Here is a 16,004-nt window from a genome sequence, read left to right on the forward strand (position 1 = left end):
AAATATTGGATCTGCAATGTGTACATAAGCAGTTTCTCATCACACAATTATTGAAATGTATTTTTCCTGTTGCAAACAGAAACTTATTTTTTGTGTTTATTTTTCTTTTGAAGAGCTATTTCTTTTCTGGTAACTGGCTCATTTTATCATCTATCAAAACCTAATGGGGAGGGGAGGAAATTGTGACAGATTAAAAATTTACTTTTTAAGGAAAGATGAAATTTATTTTCACAAATTTAAAGTGGTGTTGCTGGTGCAGAATTTATTTTGCTAAGCAATAAGGCTAGGTATCAAATGCAAGTCCCCCCCTTCTTACTCAGGAATAAGCATTATTTCAGAATTATGAGTTTTTGTATATTTTCTTAAATCAAGTGACAGTCTCTATTTCAACCAAATGATTTTGACTTGGAAGTTGTAAGACAACACAAATTATGTTAGGCACAAACCCCATGCCATCTCCTTTTCATTCTATTCCATATTTGCAAAAGGGAGAGTTTCTCTCTAAAGAAACACTAAAGAGAGGAAGGAAGTCAGTGAGAATTGGTGTTCTACAAGCAGGTGTCAGGCACTCACAGCACACAGGCTGTTACAGCAGGTCTACTCAGTAGTAATGGAGGAGGTAGGCTGTGCAGTCAGCAATGGGCTTCATTACCTGGTACTGGTTAATCACCTTGTGTGTTTGTCTGGTCATCAATGCGCAGCCAGCTGTTCAGACCAATCTGGAAGACATCTGCATTGCAATGACCACTCTTCACACTGCTGCCATGATGGTAGTAGACTACTGCAAATACTTTATAGGTTCTGTGGCATTTAAATTCTTATCTTTAACTCCTGGAGAGAGCAGTTCTAAGCCCACAAGATATTCAATTTTGCTTTATTTTGTTTTGTTTTTGTTAATCCTCACCCGAGGATATTTTTCCATTGATTTTTTAGGGAGAGAAAAAGAGAGAGGGAAAGACAGAGAGAAACATCATCGATGTGAGAGAAACACATCAATTGGTTGCCTCCTGCATGAGCCCTGACCAGGGCCCAGACTGGGGAGAAGCCTGCAACTGAGGTACATGCCCTTGACCGGAATCGAATCCCGGACTCTTTGGTCCACAGGCCAACGCTCTATCCAATGAGCCAAACTGGCTAGGGTGATATTCAATATTTTTTATAAGCTTCTGATATCCAAGAGTCTTCTTGTAAGCAAATCATTTCAGGTGCAGCAGGGGGACAGGAGGAAGTTTTTCCAGAGTCACTCTTCAACTGATCTCAACCTCTTGTGTGTGTGTGTGTGTGTGTGTGTGTGTGTATCTGTGTGTGTGTGTGTTGTTTGTTTTTTCTTTTTGCAGTATAACCTTGGAAATATTCTCTTTGCACAAAGTTTTCCAATGCATCCTGGACTGTTCATATCTTGTCAGACTGGTTATCCAACTGCAAGGTGAAAAATGGCTGCAAAGTGGCAGATCCTTTTGAACTTTACTGATAAATCACAGACCTGATATGCCCACCAAAAATGCTGGGGTCTGAACAAAGTCCACCTGGAGAGTGACTGAAGTCTTATTTCTGGTACCCACTTGCTCCCATTCGTCCTCACTTCTGTCACCTGGTTCTTCCTGCTCTTTCTCATTCATCGAGTGGCTTTTGTGAGTTTTTCATTATTTGGTGAGAGAAGTTTCTTTAGTTTCAACACTTCGTCATGAAGTTCATTTAGAATTCAGCCTAGTATTCCTCATCTTCTTGTCGACCCTTTTCAGACAGACTCAATTTGTTGACTGTAAAGACTCTATACATATATGTGGGTTTAAAGGCAGCTCCAGGGCAGATATCCCTCATGATTTTATTCCCAAGAGCTTGTCTGGGTTTTGGAAATACTGGCATATTCATAAACTCATTCCTTAGCCAAATGCGCATCATGGATGTTGACGTACAAAGTCTTTGCATTATTGAATACAGAGGAATGGACTTCATCAGAGGGCAAGCAATAAAGTGCCTGTAGTGTAGCATTAATGTAGCAGCAGTTTCCTTTATTGACCAATCCATGTGGTTACAATGATACTGGCTTATGTATTAGGGTTACGTTCTCCAGTAACTCTGCAACCTTTATGGCTACAGGAGCCTCTGAAACTGGAATAAGCCCTTTCATGACTTCAGCCTGCTTTTCAGAGTCCAGGGAACTTAGTTTCCACAGAAGCCACAGGCGAGGAGGAAGAGGGTTTAGAATCATGGAAAAGACTGGCCCATGACTTAGACTGACTGATGAGAGTGGTATCCACCACAGAGGCCAGGGCATCAGCAGGAGGGGAAGCGCTCTCAGTTTTAGCTGGATCTGAGTTGTGCTTTCCACTTTGTACAACTCCATTCCATTGGAGGTTGAGCCCTCACCTGAGGATTCAAGCATTTGTCCATTAGCAACGCCAAGGTTTTCAGTAGTATCCTTGCCAACATAAGGGTGAACTACAGCTGTCCACAACAGGGTGTCCCTGTCAGCTTCTGTAGGGAGGCAGAACTGTCCAAAGTCAGGCCCCTGATGTCCCTCAGGCTATCCTGCAGTCCAAGCATTGCTGTCCAGGGCTCTGAGGAAAGAACCACCAGGCACAGAATTACTGACTAACTCTTTGGAATACTTAGGGCTGCTACAGTCCTGGGTGTCCCCAATAAGGGCATATCACCCATCAAGTTTACATGCTGGATTGGTATACCCATTGACCCTAGAGCTTCCGTGGAAATACGAGTCTCACTGCCATCTTTCAAGTAACTATAATATGGTTATATAGTTATATAGGTGGACTTTTTTTCTTCTTTTTATGCTCCCTTCTTCCAAGATCACCAGAGACACCATTATTTTCCAAAACTTCAGCCTTCACATTGTACCTATGATCCAGAGCAAGGGCAGACCCTGGGTACTGGCAATCAATGGAGCTGTAGTTTGCTTCTTTAGCTACGTCACCAGGGGTCTTTTTGGACGTTGTGCAACTAAGAATAAATTCCATGGCCTGAGGATTCAATTTGCTTGAAATACTGTGGTTGAGAGTTCTCTCCAAGGTGTCATTGAGTTCAATTACTTCATTAACACCAAACTCTGTTTCTGATATTCTTGTCCATCAGGTAGCACAGAACTGTTACATTGTATGGAGGAAGTTCAATTGAAGAATGAGGAATCACAAAGAACTAATTGAATTCATCAGGGCTAAAATCTCCAAAAATATATTCTGGGCCATGGAAGGTTTCAATGAGCTTTTCTGTTCTCCTGACTCTTCACGCTGGTCCCCACCCCACCCTGCCTCCTCCCGCCTTCCCCCACCCCCACCCCCCACAGTGGCCATTTTCTTGCCAGCACATACACGGTAAGTAAAAAATTTAAATGAGGAAAATGTTGACACCAGAACCCCAAAAGAACTAAAAAATGTTGGACTTATGTGTCATTAATACGTGAGTCAAATAAATCTCTTTGGAGGAGGATATTATCAATACAATGTCATTCTTGCACTTCCATAGAAATAAGTATGTATTTAAGATAGAGGTCTGCAAAGATTTTGTGTGATAGCTAAGCTGTTGGGGTACCCCATGGGTAGCCTGAAAAGGGTAGATTTTACCCCTTTGGAGGTGGAAACAAATTATAGCTGAAAGGCTGTTGAAATAGGCAACATAAAAGTAAAATATTTACCTGTTGTTGATTGAATAGAATTAGTAATTTTAATAATATTGAACATTAGATATGAAAATCTTTGATGGAAGCCCAGCATTAGGTTTATAGTAATCAATCATGAGGTACCCTTTATTTTTTGCAGGTTTAGGAACAAGCAAATTTGGGTTGTCAGATGGAGAAGCAGTGAGAATAATAACTCCTTTATTAATTAGGTTTTATATAATAAGTTTTAATCTTAGAAGGCCCTATTTTTAACTTGAATTGGACCATATTAACTATTTTAACTAAAAGTCCAAGGGACATAATTTTAGTATTCCAATTTGTGTTAAAGATTTACTTTAATTTTTATTATTATGTTCGAGCATCTACGCCCAATATGAAAGACTTTAGGACAATGGGCACCATGACTATAAGAAATTTAGGCAAGCCTACAATTAAAGTAGCCATTTTCCTCTATTTATTTTGCTACTTTTAAAGCTTATATGGAGAACAATGTGTAAATTTAGTGGGATTCCCCAGGTAAAGGTAATTTGAGCTCTAGTATTAAATCCATGAGATTTTGTCAATTGTTGCTTTTTACCAATTGTTAAAGTTAATTTAGAACCTAGATTGTAGAATTCACAACAGCCAATCAGTGTGCCCTTTCTATATATACATTTTCTATATAAATTTTGGATTGCCAATGGATCAAATTATGAAACTTTTAATAATTTATTTACATATTAGACATACATATATAATTTATTATACATTATATTAAAATATGATATGTATCTATAAATAATATATTTATTAACTTTTTTCTCCCTAATGCTAGGGGATTATTTTTAAATCAATAAGTAATCTAGGGCTTACATGATGTTTGCTAGATGTAGAATATATTCAGTACATAAGGCTTTAACCTCCCTCTTCTTCCCACCTTTGGGCTTATAGCTGCCTAAAGCTATAGTTTCACCCCTCCCCTATTTTTAGGCTTTTAGTTACTTGAAGCTGTGGTCTTCTGTTTCTGTCTCTGATTTATTAGAGAAAGAAAAAGGAGGGGAAAGGGGCCAGTGTCTCCAGGCAACCTCTCCCTAAGATGGACCCAGTCCCAAGTACTAGTATAATCAATCTCTTCCCCACTTTCTTTTCTTAAGCAAGATTACAAATCTCCTGCAATGTGCTCAGGCAGTTTTTAGCTGCTCCCTATTGATGTATAAGAGTTGCCTCCTTAAAATTAAATAACAAAATTAAATGATAACAAAAATTTAAAAAATATATCAGACAATTTGAGGCCATTATTACTGTCCTGTATATAGACCCCAGCCTCGCTAAGGTTGATTGGGACACCCTAGAGAGAGAGGTCATTGGTCACAGTGAACCATAGGGGCCCCTCAGAACTGCCAGGAGCATGTTAGGTAAACATACAAAGAGAGGAAAAAACTTTAGCTACTTAGACATGTAAGCCACTCTAAAAATCTTGATAAGGGGATTTTATTTGTACATTTGAATGTAGTCACAGTCAGGGAAGAGGAAGAAAGGGAACATAAGTCAAGGACCATCCTTATCACACTGGTGCACCTATTCACCTACAGGAGGTGTTCACAGACTGTGGGTATGTTGAGGTATCAGGAAAATATGAATTTTTAAAAAATTTGCAGTGCACTCATACAAGTGAAATCACACAGTGTTTATCCTTTTGTGCCTGGCTCAACTTAGCACAATGTCCACCAGGTTTAATTTTTAGCGTCATTCCCTTATGGTTAAGGAATACACTTTATATAATTTTAATATTTTTATATTTATTGAGACTTATTTAGTAGACCCACATATGGTCTACTTTGAAGAATGTTTCATGTTCACCTGAGAAAAAAATGTTCATTCTGCGTTTTTTGGTGGTGTTCTATATATGTAAGGACTATTTTATTTATAGTGCTGTTCATGACCTCTTTTGCCTTATTGATAGCCTGTCTAATTATTTTATCAATTATATAATGTCAGGTATTTCAATTGCCAAATATTATTGTACAAATATCTATTCTCCCTTTGATTCTATCAGTTTTTGCTTCATATATTTTTGGGCCCTGCTGTTTGGTGTGTTGATGTTTATAATTGTATCTTCTTAATGAATGAAATCTTTTATCAATATATCATGCCATTATTTGTCTCTGATAACAATTTATGGCTTAGAATATTTTGTCTTATATTCGCACAGCCACCCCAACTCTCGTTTGGATAATACTGGCATGAAATATCTTTTTTATGCTTTCACTTTCAACCAACTTGTGTCTTTGGATCTAAAGTGAATCTTTCATAGACAGTGTATATATAGTTGGATCATGTTTTCTTTTATTTATTCTGCTAATCTCTGTGCCTTTTAATTGGATATTTTAATCTATTGCTATTTTGCTACTTGTTTTCTATATGTCATATCTGTTTTGTCCCTTAATTCCTCCCTTACTGCCTTTTCTGATTAATATTTTTCCTGGTGGACCATTGAATTCACTAGTTATTTTTTCTATATTTTAACTTTGTTCTTAGTAGTCAGGGAATTACAATGACCATCCCTAATTTACAAAAATGAAATTAGAATTAGTACCAACTTACATTTAAATACATATAAAGCCCTGCCCCATTTCAGCTCCATTCCTCCCTCTTTGTGTTGTGATTATAAAAATTAGTAATTTATACAACACTAGAGGCCCAGTGCATGAATTCGTGCATGGGTTGGGTCCAGCTGGCCCACCCTGATGGGGTCCGATTAAGGCCGGGCCAGTGGGGGGGAGGGATGCAAGATGTTGGCTGGCTGGCCCTGCCCCCAAACTGGGGGGGGGGGCTGTAAGGGGCTGATCAGGGCTAGGCCAGCTGGGGGGAGCAGTCATGAGAGGTCAGCCAGCCCCATCACCAATGGGGGGGTGATTGGGGGGAGGGTTCATGGGGAGCAGTGGGAGGTTGGCCGGCCAGCCCTGCCCCCAATCAGGGGGGGGGCAATTGGGGGCTGGGCTGGCCAGGGGGAAGGGCCTCGGGAGGTTGAGGGGGCCCAATTGGGACCCCTATTGGGGCCCCGATTAGGCTGATTGGCCACCACAATGCATATCATAGGGACCAGTCCTTCCCGTCATTCCATTCATTCTGGTGTTCCAGTTGCTTGGCTTTTATATATATACAGATATGCCTATTAGATTGTTTTTCTGTACTTGCATTTAAATCATATAAAAATAGAGAAGCCACAAATCAAAAAATTAAAAATACTGGTATTTATATTTGCTTAAATAACTATTTTAACTTTTTTATTTCTTCATCTGATTTTGAGTTAGTCTAATATATTTTCATTTTAGCCTGAAGGACTGCTTTCAGCATTTTGTAAAGAGAAGGTCTTCTAGTGATGAACTCCCTCAGTTTTAGTTTATCTAAGAATTTCTTAATTTCTTCTCATTTGTAAGTATAATTTTGCCAGGTATAGACACTTGAGTGAAAATTTTTTTCTGTCAGTGTTTTAATTATGCAACATCATGGCCTTCTGGCCTTCATGTTTTATGATGAGAAATTGACTATTATTTTTCCTAATGATTCCTTGTCTGTAATAAATCACTTCTCTCTTTTTGCTTTGAAGTTTCGCTGTTGTTATTTTTTAATTAATTTATTTTTTATTTATTTATTGCTTAAAGTATAACAAAGATATTGCATGTGTCCTTTTTTTTTCCCCGCCCTTGACAATCCCCTGGCCTCCCCTACCTCCCAGTGTCTTATGTCCATTGGTTATGCTTATATGCATGCATACAAGTCCTTTGGTTGATCTCTTACCCCACTACCTCCTGCCCCCCAACCGTCCCCGGCCTTCCCGCTGCAGTTTGACAATCTGTTCTAGGCAGCTCTGCCTCTGTATCTATTATTGTTCAAAAGTTTATAATGGTCTTTATTATCCATGAATGAGTGAGATCATGTGGTATTTTTCCTTCATTGACTGGCTTATTTCACTTAGCATAATGCTCTCCAGTTCCATCCATGCCCTGGTTTTGGTTTTTGACAGTTTTATTATAATGTGTTTTAGTGTGGAGCTCTTTGAATTTATCCTGCCTAGAATTGAGCTTCTTGAATATGCAGATTTATGCATTCATCATATTTGGGAGGGTTTTAAAAGACATTATTTCTTTAAATATTTATTCTGTATTTTTCTCTCTTGCCTCTCCCTCTAATATGTGGAAGCTCATATGTTCAGTGGTGTTCCACAAATCTCTTATGATTTGTCCATTTTCCTTTATTCTCTTCTCTTTCTGCTCCTTAATAGATAATTTCAGTGGAATTATCTTCAAGTTTGCTTATTTTTTCCCTCTGCCTGCTCACATCTGCTGTTGAACTCTTACAGTAAATTTTTAATTTCAGTTATTTTACCTCTTCCAGAATTTCTATTTGGTTTCTTTTTATAATTTCTATTTCTATATTTTATTCTTTATTTGGTGAGATATAATTTCCCTGCGAATTTTTTAGTTCTTTGTCCATGGTTTTCTTTGGCTCCTTGGGTATATTTAAATCACTTAAATTAATTTTTATTTTTAATATGTTCAATTCCAAGGCTTCCTAAAGGACAGTTTTTATTGCATTGGTTTTTTGTTTTTTTTTAACATGAATGGGCCATAGTTTCTTATTAATTTGCATGCCTCATTATTTTATGTTGAAAATTCAACAATTTGAATATTACAATGTGGCAACTGTAGAAATCATATTCTCCTCAATACCTAAGGTTTGTTTCTTGTGGTTTGTTGTCATTTGATTATTTAGTAATTTTTCTATACTGTTTTTGTAATCTATGATTTTTATATGTAGCCACTGAAGTTTGTCTTCAATTAATTAAATGGTCAAATATTATTATTATTTTGACAGTTTTTTAAGTACCTGGGACAAAGGAAAAAGAGAAAGATAAGAAAGAAAGAAAGAAAGAAAGAAAGAAAGAAAGAAAGAAAGAAAGAAAGAAAGAAAGAAAAGAGAGAGAGAGAGAGAGAGAGAGAGAGAGAGAGAAAGAAAGTTGGACTCCCAATCTTTGAAGACTGGATCTGTGTTAAGACTCTTCAACATTTAGCAAGACCAAACTCTGCCATAGCCTTCACTCATTTGCACTGAGTCTTTAGATTAGCTGCAGTTCAGGCTTTGGTTTTCTCTGACTTTTCTAAGAGTGTGGGCACTCCTGATCATGCACATGGCCTTCTTGAATCTACAATACAAGGAAATCTGCTCTCATCAGTCTTATTCAATACTAGAGGCCTGGTGCACAAAATTTGTGCATGGGTGAGGTCCCTAGGCCTGGCTGGCAATCAGGGCTGACTGGGGCCAGGATGATAGGGGCCAGACTGATCGGGGCTTGAAGGCCCTGGTGGGGTTGGGAGAGGAGGCGACAGTTGCCAGCCTGGGTGCAGAAAGAACAGTCGCCAGATGCCACAGCCGCCCTTGGTGCCCCACCACCACACAGATCCCCACCTCCCCTGCTCCTTTCCTCACCGCTGCACAGACACTGGGGCTTGCCAGCTGGGGGGAAGGATGGGGCCTGCCGGCTAGGGGAAGAATGGGGGGAAGGACCACGGGAGGTTTGCCAGCTAGGGAGAGGGGCTGCAGGAGTTTGGCCGCTGGCCCCAAGGAGGGAGCCACCCCTCAGCTCCCCAGGGAACGGGGCCCTGTCTGCCACCATCCACCACCCATTCCCTGTCCCCGCCGGGGCCTGACCCAATCAGGTGATCAGGGCCTGCCAGCCACGGGGGGAGGAGGGGGACCTTGAGAGGTTGGTGATTGGGTGGCGTCCAGGTGGCCCGCCCCGATCAGGGCTGATTGGGGCCAGGCTGGCTGGGGGGAGCAGCTGGGAGAGGTTGGCTGACCAGTCCCACCCCTGATAATGAAGGGTGGGGGGACGATAGGACCAATTGACTGACCACAGTGCGCATGATAGCCACCAGTCGTTCCAGTCGCTTGGCTTTTATATATATAGATAAGACCTTTTAAAAGCCTTTATTACTTCTCATATTTCCCCCCTCAACCTCTTCCTTCCCAGTTTTCTGTTTTTTTTTTCTATTACTTGTCCCAAGTCTTATCCTTTGCCACAGTCTGCTGCAATCTTTAAATGCTTTTGGAAAATGCCACCAGGAAGTCACCCCTGCCATAATAACACTCTTCATCAGGCAAACCAAAGGCAATTTGTGCTTGTCCTCCTGAGCCACCAGGTAGTTCAAATCAGGCAACCACAATTCTTTAAGAATAAAAATGAAATTTAACCATTTGTGACAGCATGGATGAGGGTATTATGCTCAGTGAAATAAGTCAGTCTGAGAAAGACCAATACCATATTGTTTGTATGATATTTGGAATCTAAAAATCAAATAAATGAACAAACAGAATTAAAACAAACACATAGACACAGAAGGAGAACTGTTGGTTACCAGAGTGGAGGGGGGTTAGTGGACTGGGTGAAAGATGGGAGGGGTATTGGGAGATGAGTGAAAAGTTGAGGGGGTTAAGAAATACAAATTGATAGATACAGAATAGTCACAGTGATGTAATGCACAGCATAGGGAGTATAGTCAATAATATTGTAATAACTAATATCATGTCATATGAATACTAGGTTTGTCAGGGTGATCACTCAGTAAGTTATATAATGTCCCATCAATGCATTATACACCTGAAACTAATATGATATTGTATGTCTGTAATTGAAAATTACAAAATTATTTTTTTAAAAAAAAGGTCCATATTACTCACCAGACACTTGCAACCTCTACCATTGCCTCATGGTCACTGCCAGTTTGTTGTATAGAATTAACTTCTAAACATATAAAAAAGAATTAACTTTTAAACATATAAAAACTGGACCAAATATATGAAATGTTTGCTTTTAGTGATTGATGGACAACAGAGAATTATGATCCTGAGAAAGGTGAAAGGACTTAGCTGATCCCTTTTACCTGACTTTTTATCTGGAGGAAATTTCTAGACCACACTGCAGAGAAGGAAAAAGCAAACAGATCTTGGTGCTCTTGCTGAGTTAAGTAAAGTGATATATGAGTTTTAAGGGGCTGAAATAGCTAGAATTTAAGGAGCAGAATACTATTTTAAAAAAACACAGAAAAATAGACCCAGTATTTTGCGAGTGGCTGAATGTCTATTTGTATACATATAAGGTGAAATCTGCTGATGCCTGGAAAAGTACAACTTCCAGAGGGGAAAAAAATGATTACTGGAGCTATAAGCTGAATCATTCCAGAGCTCACACAGGACAAAGGATCATTTGAGTTCCTATTAGTCAAGATGAAGAGATATCGTTGACTACACAGAACATTCATTATAGACCTTAGAAAGATTATGACTCAGTAGTGAGGCTTAATTAGTCTTAGCATAAAGGCTATACAAGAAACAGCACAGCAAAGTTATACAACAAGCAGAGAAAGAATCAAGGTAACTGCAAGTAACTAAAATGCTTGCTATATGCTTAATATATTAAAAATTTAAGGAAAAATATAAACAAAATGAGAAAACAGAAAATTATATAAAGGAAAAATATCTAGATATGAAAATGCAATACTGTAAGTTAATATGTCACTGAATGAGGTTAATAGCAAGTTAGACACTAGAAAAACAGATCCATTAACTTAAATATCTAGCAATAGAAATTATCCAATATAAATCACATTGATAAAAGACTTACAAAGCAAGGCAACATCAATGAAACATGACACAATATCAAGCATTCTAATGAACGCATAATTGTATTGCCAGAAGGAATGGGGTAGAAATATATTTGAAGAAATAACAGTTGAAATTTTTCCAAAGTTTTGAGAATTAGAAGCTCACAAATCCACTAAGTTCAATGAAAGGCTTCTAAAAAGTTTAAACATAAAGAAAACCAGTCAAAGGCACATCACATTCAAATTGTTGAAAACCAATGCTAAATTGAAGATCTTATCATTATCCAGAGAAAATAAGCAGGTTTCCGACAGAAGGCAATGAACATATAGTACTTATTTTCAGAAACTATGCAAGACATAAAACAATAGAATCCCACCTTCAAAATTCTATGAGGGAAAAAAGGATAGTCTAAAATTCTACATATAGAGAAAATATATTTCAAAAGTGAAATAAAAACAAAAGTGAAGAAAATTTAGCCTCAGTAGACTGGCACTATAAAATATGCTAAAGGAAGTTTTTCATGCAGAAGGAAAATTATATTAAATAAAAGTACATATATACCAACGGAAATGAAAAGCATAAGAAATAAGTATGTGATTAAATAAGAAAGGCATTTATTTCTTATTTTTAACTTCTTTAAGTGATAATTGTTTAAAAATAATAACAACACATTGTGAAGTTTACAACACATGTAGAAATGACATGTATAACAGCAATAATACATTAGTACAAAGGAAGTAAGGGAGCAAATGGAAGCCTACTTTTGAAAGATTCTTAAATTTGACATGAAGCAATGCAGTATTATCTTAAGTTAGACAATGGTAAGATAAAGGTGTATACTGTAAATATAGAGCAATGACTAAAAGAGAAAGCACAGACAGTTAGTTAATCAGCCAATTGTGGAGACAAATAGAATCCTCAATAAAAAATTAGTTATTCCAAAAGAAGACTGAAAATAGAAAAGGGAATAAAGAAGAGATGAATCAAAAGGAAAGTTGGGAGACTTACACAAATTCCAACATTTACTAAAAGTTACAGTAATGATACTGACATAAGGATAAGAAGATAAATAAATGGAATAGACTACAAAGTCCAAAAATAAATAGTTATATTTATGGTCTATTTTCCACAAATTTGCCAACATAAATCAATAGAAAAGGAGAGTCTTTTTAATAAATGGTGCTGAAATAATTGGCTATCCACATGGAAATAAAATAACTTTAAAAATTACATAACACCATATGCTAAAGTTATCTCAAAATGTGTCACAGACCTTAATGTAAAAATTCAAATTATAAAAATTCTGGAAGAAAATATTATTAGGGCAGCAAAAGTTTTCTAATACAAAACACAGAATGTATAAAATCTGAAAGATAAATTTATAAATTGAACTTCATCAAAACGAAAAACTCTGCTTTTCATAAAGCACTTATAATATTAAAAAGATAATCTCTCAAACTATTCAAAATATCTCTATCTGACCAAGAACCTGTATCCAGGACCTATATTAAGAATAAAAAATTCTGAAAACTCAATAATAAGAAGACAAAAATCATGGTAAAATCTAAAAAAAAAAAAAAATAGCAATGCCAAGAGTTGAAGTATGTGAAGCAAATGGAGCTTTTATGCATTGATGGTGGGATCCTAAAATGATACAACCACTTTGAAAACAGTTTGACAGCTACTTAAAAGTTAAATGAATACTATACATCTCAGTAATTTCTATCTTAGAGAATTTACCCCAAAGCAATGAATTAAATATTCACACAAAGACCTGAACATGAATTATGGAATCTTGATTCATCCTAGCCAAAAACTGTGAACTAGTCAAGTATCTATCAACTGGTGAATAGATAGGCAAATTGTGATCAAGACACAAATGGAATACTACTGATAAAAAAAAGAATGACTAAAGTACAAAGTAATATGAATGGATCTCAAAAACATTATGCTAAGGGGAAAAAAAGCAGACAAAAATTAACATATATCTTATGATTCCATTTTATGTATAATACTAAAAACATCCAAATTTAATGAAGTCATAGAAATAAGAGCAGTTATTATTTGGGTGGGACTTAGAGAAGAGTATTGACTGGGAAGGGGCACAAGGGAGTCTTCTGAAATAATGGGAATACTTTATATCATGCTCATTGGATGTTGGCACACAGATATAAATAAAAGTGCCTCAAACTGTAATCTTAAAATGGGTGCAAAATATTGTAAGTAAACACTTACTGGATAATGTTGATTTTGTAAAAGATGGTTTGTTTAAAAAAACTACAACAGTATTTCATTGTTCTTTGTGATATTGTGACTTTTCCCATTAATGAGAACTTTAGGAGTCTTAAGTCTCTGATTTAAACTTGGCTCTCCCATTGTCTTAGTCTGCTCATGCTGCAACAAATACCACAGACTAGGTAGTTTATAACAGAAATTTATCTCTCACAGGCCTGAAAGCTACAAGTCTGAGATCAGGGTGCCAGCATAATTAGGTAGCAGACTTCTTCTGTTGCTGCATAGTAGAAGGGGCTAGGGAGCTCTGTGGGGTCTCATAAGAAGTAAAAATTGATAGTTACAGATTCATCATGGGGATATAAAGTTCAGCATAGAGAATATAGTCAATAATATTGTAATAACTATGTATGGTGTCAGATGAGTACTAGATTTATTGGGATGACCACTTTATAAATTGTACATCAGCTGTAATTGAAAACTAAAAATGTATTTTTAAAAAGTTCTTTTGGGAGAACCGAGATGGCTGTGTAGGTAAACACCAGTACTCGCTGCCTCCCACAACCACACCAAAATTGCAACTAAAATACAGAACAACCATAATTCAAAACCATCTGAAATTTGGCTGAATGGAAGTTCAACGACTGGAGAAGTAAAGAAGAAAATACATAGAGACTGATAGGAGGGGCAGAGGCAGGAAATGGGTTGGTCAGACACCCATGTGTGGCATTTTTAAAAAAAAAACTGGAGGGATATCTTTGCTGCAGGGGCCTCCTGTGAGAAGCAAGGGGCCCCAGTCCCACAGAAGACCCCCAGCCCAGGGCTTCAGAGTTGGGAAAAGAAGTCAGCATAACTTCAGGCTTTAAAAACCAGCAGGAATTGTGGCTGATTGACAGGGAGGTGCTAGAGACCCAGGTAGTTCCTCTTAAAGAGCTGGTGCATGAACTTACCTGGACTTGTTCCCTCTGGGCTCCAGCACTGGGCAGTTGCTTTAGGGGATCCAGGTACGTACACATCATAATTAAAATGCCAAGTGTATTGTCTGGCATAAGAGCAGGAGCACGAGGGCAGCTTTCTCCCAGACTGGGGTGCTCACAAGGGTGATTGTTTCTGTGCTGGGACCTCCCCAATTGCAGAGCTTCCCATCAACCATATCTGAGTTTCCATTAGCATGCCTCACACTATTTGCTTCACCCTGGAGTATCCCTGAGACCCCACCCCATCCAATTTGAAGCCCCACCCAAGTTGTTTGCAGTGGTTTTTCCATATGAATGGCCTATCCTGGCATAGGCTTCAGACTTTCCTAAAATCTCTTAAACAAGCAGCAGTTGGTGTCAGTGTGCCCCATACCTACCAATAAGAAGCCCAATACCTGACACTAGCGCCAGCCTAACTTGCTTCACAGCTTGGCTTTTTCTGGGCACTTCCTAGTTCAGCACAACTAGCAGCCATTTACTGATAGCTCTTCAGTTCCTGCCTGGTGGCCCCTGGCAGTGGCTGATGTTGCACTTTCCAGGAGGCCTAGAGCCAGTTCACCCAGTGGACAGCTTCAGACCATACCATATTACAACTCTACACATCAGCAGGTGACACACTCAAGGCGCAAACTCAGTGAGCATCAAAGCCCCACAGAAGCAAGTCCTAATCCATAGGGGTGTCTCCTGCACAACAGCTTTTCCACTGTAATAGCAGCTGGTCCTCACAGCCAATTTGCCTGGAGGTCAATTCCACCCAGTGACACCAACATCAATCAAGGCTCAACTACAACAAGACTGTGCACACAGCCCATAGAGGGGCTCACCTAGAGTGCCCAGCTCAGGTGACTGGGGAAGCTGAACCACATGGCCCTACAGGATGTTTACTACACAAAGCCACTCTATGAATTCCAGGATACAATAGCAGCTCTAGATAATACATAGAAAGAAACACAGGGAAGCAGCCAAAATGTGGAGACAAAGAAACATATCACAAATGAAAAAACAAGAAATCTAAAAAAAGAGAGAGAGAGAACTAAATGAAATGTAAGAAAGCAAACTACTAGATACAGGGTTCAAAACCATGGTTATAAAGTTGCTCAAGTGTCTTAATGAGAGATTCAAGGGACTTAGTGAGACTTTTCAAGAATCTTAGAATTTCAAAGACATGAAAAAGGAGCAGTCTGAAATTAAGCATACTCTAACAAATAAAGAATAATTTACAGGGACTCAACATAGAGTAGAGGGTTCTGAGAATAAAATAAATGATATGGAATATGAGGAAGCAAAATAAATAAAAAACAGAAGAGCAAAAAGAAAACAGAATCCAAAAATATGAAGATAGTGTAAGGAGACTCTAGCATAACTTCAGGCATATCAACATTTGCATTATGGGGGTGACAGAAGGAGGAGAGAGAGAGGAAGATATTGAAAACCTATTTGAAGAAATAATGACAAAAAAATTTCCCCTCATTGGTGAAAGAAATAGACTTACAAGTCCAGGAAGTGCAGAGAGT

The 16,004-nt window shown here is 38.1% G+C and overlaps 1 pseudogene; it reads right to left on the bottom strand.

Annotated features, from left to right (window-relative positions):
- Positions 1-586: 586 nt before the first annotated feature.
- Positions 587-16,004, bottom strand: part of LOC132223465 (ubiquitin carboxyl-terminal hydrolase 10-like) — a 166,512-nt pseudogene continuing 151,094 nt past the window's right edge.

Source organism: Myotis daubentonii, chromosome X, assembly GCF_963259705.1.
Source record: "Myotis daubentonii chromosome X, mMyoDau2.1, whole genome shotgun sequence".
Lineage (NCBI taxonomy): Eukaryota > Metazoa > Chordata > Mammalia > Chiroptera > Vespertilionidae > Myotis > Myotis daubentonii.